The sequence below is a fragment of the Medicago truncatula genome, chromosome 1 (assembly GCF_003473485.1).
Source record: "Medicago truncatula cultivar Jemalong A17 chromosome 1, MtrunA17r5.0-ANR, whole genome shotgun sequence".
Lineage (NCBI taxonomy): Eukaryota > Viridiplantae > Streptophyta > Magnoliopsida > Fabales > Fabaceae > Medicago > Medicago truncatula.
This window is the reverse complement of record NC_053042.1, coordinates 39528179-39538451: the sequence shown is the minus strand read 5'-3', so window position 1 is coordinate 39538451 and position 10273 is coordinate 39528179.

Genomic DNA, 10273 nt, shown 5'->3' with positions numbered 1-10273 from the left:
ATGGCTTCTGGACAAGTCGTCAATTTGGATAAGTTTGAGGCATCATTTAGTCGAAATGTGCGTGAAGAGGAAAAAGAAATGATCTGTAACAAGATGAAAGTAAAGACTGTGATGTCCCATACTAAATACCTAGGTCTTCCAGTGGTGTTTGGTAGATTCAAGAAGGAAATTTTCTCCTTTGTTATTGATCGTGTCTGGAAAAAGTTGAAGGGATGGAAAGAGAAATTTTTGTCAAGAGCATGGAAAGAGGTTTTGACCAAAGCAGTGGCGCAAGCCATTCCGAGCTATATTATGAGTTGCTACAAATTACTTGAAGGTTGTTGTAATGAGATTGAAGGTTTATTGTCAAAATTCTGGTGGGGAGCAAAAGAAGGAGAACGGAAAATTCATTGGATGAGTTGGGAGCGATTGTCCAAGGCTAAGACCAAAGGCGGGATGGATTTTCGAGGTTTTAGTGATTTCAACAAAGCGCTTCTTGGAAAACATTGTTGGAGGCTCCTGACCGGAGAAGATACGCTAATGGGGAAAGTCTTTAAAAGCCGGTATCACCCGCGGGGAAGCTTTTTGGAGGCCAAGATGGGTTTTTCTCCTAGCTATGCTTGGAGGAGTATCATGAGTGCTAGAGATGTAATTGAAAAAGGTAGCAAATGGAGAATTGGAAATGGAGAGAAAGTCAGAATTTGGCATGACAACTGGCTTCCAAACAGAGGCACTTCAAGAGTGCAGAGTCAATCTACAATACTCCAACAAGATGCATATGTTTGCGCTCTTATTGATCAAGACACCAAGCAGTGGAATAGAGATTTGATCTTCTCCGTTTTCAATCATTTTGAGTCAAGGCTCATTGTTAACATTCATTTATCTTGTAGACTTCCGGAAGATACTTTGATTTGGTCTGGAGAAAAGCATGGGAATTACTCCGTGCGTTCAGCTTATCACTTGTTAGGCGAGGAAAGAAAGAATGTTCTACCGGGATCATCACATGATGCCCATGAGAAGCTGTGGAAAGAAATTTGGCGTGTAAATCTCCCAAATAGAGTTAAGAACTTTATCTGGAGGTTGTCACAAAACATCTTACCCACCAGAGGAAACTTGTTTAAGAAAGGGGTTAAAATTGAGCCTTTGTGTCCGATGTGCAATTCTGAAACTGAAACAGCTCACCACCTCTTCATGGAATGCAATTTTGCTAAGTTAGTTTGGTTCTCATCTAGCCTTGGCATCCATGTCCCGTTACACTCATCTCTTAGTAGCTGGCTTTTAAATTGGTTAGAAAAGAAAGATAAATTAGGCTCACAGTTATTTTGCACTATTTTGTGGAAAATGTGGTTTTATTGGAATCAAATGGTGTTCAAAATGGTTAATACTGAAGGTGAAAAACACAAGAAGGGGGGGGGTTGAATTGTGTTTTCTTTTTCTCTTAAAAAATACTTCTTCTGATAAAACTTCAGAAGCAGTTTGATTGCTTCTGATGAAATGATCAGAGTCAGATTGCAGCGGAAAAGAACAGAGCAGAGAAAAGAAAGACAAAGACACAAGCAGTTATCCTGGTTCCTTCCACAACACGGAAGTAGTCCAGTCCCCCTTGCACTTCCAAGGAGATTTCACTATAATCACAAAGATTACAACTGCTCAATACTTTCTAAGTATGAGACTTCACAAAACTATGCTCAAGCACACACGCAAGAGTCTTCCAATGCTCAAGCACTAAGCAAGAGACTTCTAATGCTCAAGCACGCAGGCAAGAGACTTCTAATCAAACAAAAATACAGAGAATTGAGTTTGAATTGAACACTTGATATACAATCAGTGGTGTTCACAATACAATACAGAAAAGACTCTAGACTTTGAATTTCTAAGATGTATCAAATCAGTGCAGAAATTCAGTGTGCTTTGTAGAATCAAATTGACAGAGTTTTGGCGCTTTTGAACTTATGTATATCTCTATTTTATCTTCAAGTCTTCACTCCTTTATATAGAGGCGTGAAAGAGACGTTGAGATAATCAGCACGTCTAAAGAGTCGTTTGAAATCCTTTGATTATCCACCAGTGATCCTTTGCCTGATTTGGGTGTAGTCCTTTGAAGAATAAACTTCAAATTCATTCCCATCTTGAGTTGTACAAATTCTGCAGGCATGGCTGTTGTTTTGTCTTGTAGCGTAGACAGAAAACAGAGTAGTGGAGGTAGTGGTTGTACACTTGTACTTTGTCAACTCTATTAATGAGAGACAAGTGCTCAGTGTTATCCATATATCCGTTGATACCTCCCTTTCAGTTCTTCGTTCTTCTTTGATAAGACTGAATTGAGAATCAGCAACTTTGAATCTTCAGTTTGATTAAAGGATCAAATGTAGCTTCTGGTGAAAATATTGCTTCTGATGAAAACTTTTGCTTCTGATGAAAATATTGCTTCTGATGACTTTCTGCTTCTGATGACGTCATCTCTTCAGGAGCAGTTTAGCTTCAGGAGCAGTTTAGCTTCAGGAGCAGTTTTCTTCAGATGCTCAGAATTTCTTTTTCTTTCCATTGTTCTTCCAAGACCTATTGAAATAACTTGAGTAGCCTTTGGTCCTGTACACTTGAACAATTATTAGTAATAACCAATTGACAATTTTTAATACCTTGTTATCATCAAAACTTAATAAGGTTCATTGTGAAACACATTTTGTTCCAACAATCTCCCCCTTTTTGATGATGACAAACAATAGTATTTAAAATGTTCAATTGTTGTTGATCTAATTAATAAGTTGACTACTGGGACAGAGGTTTGTAAGCTCCCCCTGAGTCTAATAGTTCTTTAAGGTGAGGTTTGTAAGCTCCCCCTAAGTTCTATTCTTATTAATTAAATTTCAATAAAATACTTATAAAATCAAATCAGAAGTATTTAAAAGAAATTTAGAAGTGGTTATAGCAGGGCTCAGTGCCTTAAAAATACTATACATTTACTCCCCCTTTTGTCATCAACAAAAAAGAATAAGAACAAAAGACAGAGTAGCAGAGCATATAACCAAATAAAAACATAATAAGTATCAGAGCAAGAAGTATCAGAGCATATGACATTAAAATCAATAAATATCATTAGAGTTAAAAAAAATAGAACATAATATTTCAGAAACAATGATAATATTTATAAATGAAGGTTAAGGTACAAAGATAAGACTACACAGAACAAAAGTAAAAACAAGCTAGAGTTGGGTGTGCAACTAAGGTTGGGCTTGCTTATACAGCTGTTCTAAGAGATACTTGATCTGTTCATCTTTCTTCTTAAGTAGCTCATCCTTTTCCCTCATTCTTCTTACATGCCCAGCATGAATTCTTGCAGCTCTTGTGATATACTCTTCTTCAGGATAGAAAGGAGTGATGTCCAGAAGAGGTACATAATTCAGCTCTTTGTCCTTAGCTGCTTCATGCATATCATCCAAAAGCTTCTTCAGCATTGCAGAGTGAGATGACACACATTTGGTTCTGAGTTGATCCAGCAACTCATCAAAGCTCTTCTGAAGATCTATCCACTGATCATAATAGTGAATAGGAGGTGCAGGAACTGTTCTGCGAAGAATCAGTGCCTGAATCTCATCACTAAGTCTGATCAGCTGTTCCTCTATATACTCAGACTCTAGGATATGGTCAGGGATGGGTGAAGGTTCAGTTTGAGTTGTATTTGATGTGGTTGGTTGGTCAGAGGTTAAGTCTATTATAGTGGGTGAGTCTGGTTGTTGTTGTTCTGTTGTTTGATGGTCAGAGGGTATTGTTTGATGGTCAGGAGCTGTTTGGTCAGAAGCAACTTGTTCAGAGGCAGTTTGCTCCTGAACAGTTTGCTCAGGGATGGTTTGGGTTTCTGTTTGGGTTTCCAAAACAGTCTTTTCAGGAACTGTCTTAGAGGCCTTAGTGGGTGTTGGTTGCATTTCACCACCTAGATGTTTTTCTAAGTTGTGAAGGGTTGAAGATTCTTGGTGTTGGGGAGTTTCTGAAGTAGTTGCATCTGAAGCTACTTCAGAGGCTTTTTGTGTGGTTGAGTTATGTGGTGAGTTTGTTGTAGGTTCTGGGTTGGGTTGAGGTTGTTGTACACTAACAGGTTCAGGATTATCTGGATAGAGTGGATGAGTAGGAGGCAAATTGAATTTCTCACAAAGTTTAATTCTATTCTTAGAAAATTCTATTTGAGTTTGCTCCCAGTCAAGTGTTCCTAAATCTGTTAGTTTGGTAGGTTTGGTTTTAAGAAGCTTGTCTATGTGTTGGCTAAGGGGTTTGTCATCTGATTCTGTTGATGATGAAGAGGGTGAAGAGGGTAGAGATGGAATCTGAGTATTAGTTGGAGCATTAGATGGATTACCTGAAGACTGAGCTTCTGGATGAACTACTTCTGGAGCTTCTGAAGCTGGTTCTGATGAAGTTGCTCCTGAAGCTTGCTTATTCTTCAAGGCTTGAGAAAGCAGAGTTGCTCCATACTTAACAGTTTCTAACTCCGATGCTAAAGCAGCAATGTCAGGAGTAGGCACATACCCTGCAGCCTTGAGACGTTCATCCCTTTCTTCTTCATACAAAATCTTCATCCTTTTCTTCTCTGCTATCTTGGATGCAGCAACCTCCCTAGTATACTGCTCCATTTCTGCAGTCATTTCGAAGCTGGGCATGACTATGGGCTCAGAAGTTGCAGTCCTTTTTGCCTTCTTGGGGTTAGAGTCTTCATCCCAGTTCTCTTCCAGTTCTTTCAACATTTCTTCCCTTCTTCCTTCAGCTGTCTTCAGATTTCTTGTTGAATTAGACCTCTTCCTTTTGATGGTCTGAAGAGCAGCTTCTCTTTTATTTTTGGGACTTGAAGGCTTTTCAGAAGCAGCTTGATCAGAAGCAGCTTGTTCAGAACCAGCTTGTTCAGAAGCAGGCTGTTCTGCTGTTTCTTGAGTACTCCTTGTCCTTTTTCTGATAAGAGGGACATCATCCAAATCCTCCACTTCCTCAAGAATGGTGGACATAGCAGATTTTTCCTTCTTAGCTTTCTTATGCTTCTGAGCACCCACCTCAGTAGCATCTTCAGCAAGGTATTCTTCCTTGGTGATCTGCTTCTTTTTAGAGTTTCTGCCTTTGGCCACAGGCAGATCACCACCATACATTTCTTCTGGGATATCTTTCAGGCTGATTTTCTTGTTGTAGCTCTTGTAGTAGTCTAAGATGTAGGCCCTCTGCACATCCAGGGGATCTTTCTTGCAGATAGGGATGTGATGAGTGACTAGATCAGATATGACATCAGATTCATGCATATCTGTATCTAGTTTCCTGCATGTTGAAATCAGCCTCATCTTGACTAGAGTTGCCCCATTGATTATTTTTCCTGTGACTGCTCCCAGCTTCTGATTATCATAAATACCCACGTCTTTCAGGGCACTTAGGAGTCCTCCTTCTTGAAAGATTATGGAGAGCAGCCTTCCATAGGGAACAAACTTCCTGTTCTCCATCTGGCTCTTCTTGAGTTCCTTGATCATGTATTTAAACATATACTTGGGAACGTTCATTGTTGTTTCCTGAGAGATGGTGTGATGCAGAAAGACTTTGTGACCAAGTGAAGGTTGATCATTTCCTCCACCTTTGGGAAAAATGTTTTCATTTTGGATCTTCAGCAGCATTTTCTTTTCCATGCTTAAGGTGCTGTAAGGCTTAGCATCCTTTGATCCGTAGATAGTGTTGTTTACTATCTCCTTCCATGGGCTTGTTCTGGGGTTAGGAATCTCTTCTCCATCGTATGTCCCAGAAGCATCCCTTCTCATGGCTTGAGCAATCACATGCTCATTGATTGTTACAGGAATCCCCATGACGTTTGATCTAATCTCAGTCCCAGTGAAGGCGAGTAGACCCATTTCTTCTCTGGTTTTTCCCTCCAAAGTAGGATCAACCAGAATCATCTGAGCTTCTTCCTGTTTAGTAGCAACTTTGTCAAACACTGAAGCTCTTACCCAGAATTGTCTGACAAGCACTTCATAAGTAGGACCGTTGAGAAGACTGAAGTAACTCATCAGCTTCTGCTTTTTGTAGAATCTTACCAAGTCGCATCCATGATGAGTTAGAGAAGTGAAATCCACTGGATTTTCCGCTTGAATGATTAGATCCCATTCCTCAATCGACATAGTTCTTCCTTTGATTTCATAAGCAGGAGTATCTATATCCATATTCGATGAAGAACCACCGGCAGAACTTGAAGATGCCATTGATATGAAGTGGTTTTAGGGTTCTAAAGAGTTTTTGAGAGGTTGAGAGAATGCGCTTACGTTCGCAGAGGGTTGAGAAGAAAATAGAAAGTGTTTGTTGTGAAGTGAGAAGTGTGTGAAATGACTTAGTGTTTTTATTAAAACGTTTGTAATTCAGAGGGGACAAACAAACACAACATTAATGACAAATTGGGGGCGCGTGTAAGTATGTTAAAAAGCGAATAAAACATCATTGCCCTTTTTGTTATACTCCAATACAAATAAACCACGTCAGAGACTCTTCAGAAAACTACCTTTTGGGTAATGAGACAGCTGTTACATAAAGTAACTTCCACCGTTCCCACTAACCAAGCTATTCAGAAGCAAAGAATAACACTTCTGAAGTTTTAGTGCTGACGTCATCTTCAGAAGCACATTTTCCTCAGAACCTCAATTAAGAGCTTCTGATGAACCAAAATGCTTCTGAATAAACTTCAGAACCAAACTTCTTATTCAGAGGCAAGCAATTTTTCAATCAGACACAAAATGCATGTTCAAATTTTTCTTAATAAAATCAAATCTTTCAACAGACAAAGGTTTTGTAAATATGTCAGCCCATTGATGTTCAGTATCAATGAATTGTATATCTAAAATTCCTTTTTGAACATAGTCTCTGATAAAATGGTGTTTGATTTCAATATGCTTGGCTCTTGAATGTAGAATTGGATTCTTTGACAAACAAATAGCAGCAGTATTATCACAATAAATGGGAATACTGTTAGCATTGATCTGATAGTCTTCCAACTGATGTTTCATCCAAAGTAGTTGTGTGCAACAACTTGCAGCTGAAATGTACTCTGCTTCCGCTGTAGACATAGCAATAGTTGCTTGTCTTTTGCTTGCCCAGGATATCAGATTCTCTCCCAGGAATTGACAATTTCCACTGGTTGATTTTCTTTCAATCCTATCACCAGCATAATCAGCATCACAGAATCCAATCAACTTATAATCTAGGGATTTCCTATACAGGAGTCCAAGATTAGTTGTTCCTTTCAGATACCTGAAGATTCTCTTAACTGCAGTTAAATGAGATTCTCTAGGATCTGATTGAAATCTTGCACACAAGCATACACTGAATAAAATATCAGGTCTAGATGCAGTGAGGTATAACAGAGAACCAATCATACCTCTGTAAAGCTTCTGGTCTACTACTGTTCCAGTATCTTCTTTGCTTAAGGTGCAGGTTGGATGCATTGGAGTGTTCATCATTTTACAGTCTTCTAGCTTGAACTTCTTCAGAAGCTCCTTTGTATATTTTGTTTGATGAACATATACTCCTTCTTTACTTTGGTTGATTTGAATTCCCAGAAAGAATTTCAATTCTCCCATCATACTCATTTCAAATTCATCCTGCATTAACTTAGAAAATTCTTTGCAAATAGATGCATTAGTAGAACCAAATATTATATCATCAACATATATTTGCACAATCAAAATATCTTTCTTAAGAGTCCTTCTGAAGAGTGTTGTGTCAACTTGTCCTCTTTCAAAATCATTTTTAATTAAGAAATTACTTAGTCTATCATACCAAGCTCTGGGAGCTTGTTTCAAGCCATATAGTGATTTCTTAAGTTTATAAACATGGTCAGGATGCTTAAGATCCTCAAACCCAGGAGGTTGTTTAACATACACTTCTTCTTCAATGACACCATTAAGAAAGGCACTTTTGACATCCATTTGATATAATATTATGCCATGATTAATTGCGTAGGATAGAAGTAACCTGATTGCTTCCAATCTTGCAACTGGAGCAAATGTTTCAGTGTAATCAATGCCTTCTTGTTGACTGTAGCCTTGAGCAACAAGTCTGGCTTTGTTTCTGGTTACTTCTCCTTGTTCATTCAGCTTGTTTCTGAATACCCATTTTGTTCCAATAATGTTCTTCTGAGAAGGTTTGGGTACCAGATCCCACACATCATTCCTTTGGAATTGATTTAGCTCTTCTTGCATAGCTAATATCCATCCATCATCTGAGAGAGCTTCTTCAACAGTTTTGGGCTCAATTATTGAAAGCAGTCCTATTAAAGACTCTTCTTGTCTAAAATGTGATCTTGTTCTTCTAGGACTATCTTTGCTTCCAATGATTAACTCCTCAGGATGTGAAGATTTGTGCTTGAATTTAGGTTGAATAACCTGCTGAGTGTTATCTTGAAAGTCCTCAGAAGCAATTTCATTCTGTACTTTTGAGCTAGGTTCTGCTTCTGAATTAGACTCAGCTTCTGGAGTGATTTCAGCTTCTGGACTAGATTCAACTTCTGTATACTTTTCAGAATCAGAAGGTTGATCAGATTCTGATGCATCTTCAGAATCAGTTGTACCTGCATTACTTTCACTTTGCTCTGAAGTTTTACTTCCAGGCTCTCTATCATCAAATTTTACATGCATAGATTCTTCAACACATTGTGTTTCTGAATTATACACTCTGTATGCCTTTGACCTTTCAGAGTAACCTAAAAAGATTCCTCTTTGAGCCTTGGCATCAAATTTCTTCAGATAGTCTTTAGTGTTTAAGATGTAACAGGTACATCCAAACTGATGAAAGTAAGAGATATTGGGTCTTCTTCCTTTAAAGAGTTCATATGCTGTTTTCTCCAACATAGGTCTGATATAGATCCTATTTTGAATATAACATGAAGTATTGACTGCTTCTGCCCAAAAATGTTTAGCTAAGTTGTTTTCATGGATCATGGTTCTGGCCATTTCTTGTAAGGTTCTGTTCTTTCTCTCTACAACCCCATTTTGTTGTGGAGTTCTAGGAGAAGAAAACTCATGGAGAATCCCATGTTTTTCACAAAAAAGTTCAAATGGCTCATTTTCAAATTCTCCACCATGATCACTTCTGACTTTCAAAATTTTCAATTCTTTTTCAGATTGTATTTGAGTGCAGAAGCTGCTAAACACTTCACATGCATAGTCTTTACTTTTAATGAATTTTACCCAAGTCCATCTGCTGTAATCATCAACAATGACTAATCCATATTTACTTCCATATAAGGATGCAGTGTTAACTGGACCAAAAAGATCAATATGGAGTAATTCTAAGGGTCTGGAGGTTGATACAATGTCTTTAGATTTGAACGAACTTTTCACAATTTTCCCTTTCTGACATGCACCACAAAGTGCATCTGAATGATAATCAATGTTAGGCAATCCTTTGACCAGTTGTAACTTGCTAATTTTAGAAATTAATCTCCAATTAGCATGTCCCAACCTTTTATGCCATACCCATTTTTTATCATTCATTGACAGAAGGCAAACTACCTTCTGATCAGCCAGATCAGAGAAATTTATTTTATAGACATTCTCAACTCTCTTTCCCTTGAATGTAATGGATTTGTCATCCTTGTTAACTAGTGTGCAGTTGGTCTTACTGAACGTTACATCATACCCATTGTCACAAAATTGACTTATGCTCAATAGGTTATGCTTCAGACCATCTACTAGCCACACATTATTAATTGAGATGGAGGAATTACCAATAGTACCTGTACCAATGATCTTTCCAGTTTGGTTGCCACCAAACTTCACTTCTCCTCCATCTTTCATTGTAAGGGTAAGGAACAAAGCTTTCTCTCCAGTCATGTGCCTTGAACATCCGCTGTCTAGGTACCATGACCTTTGTTTCTCTCTTGCCCTTAAGCACACCTGCATTTTTGGCCAATTCAGATTTAGGTACCCATATCTTCATGGGTCCTTTTGGGTTAGCTTTGGAGGTTTTACTTTTCCTCCCTTGTACCTTAGGGTGAATGCTGAGTGGCTTCTGATCATTCAATACTTTAAGTTTGACACCTTTTGGTATTGTTTTCTCAGAAGCAGTAGCTGCTTTGTTCTTCTGATCCTTTTGTTTTGGAATTTTAGATTCTGGTTTAATCAGATTCTGATGAACAGGTTCTGATCTTTTCAGAATTTTAATCTTTTGACTCTTAGGATCAGATTTTGTCATTACCTTGATCTTAAGATTCTCTGGCTTTGATGTGATCTTAGCCTGTGAACCTGAAGCTTCAGGTTTTGACTGAACAGCAGTTTTAGCATTTGTA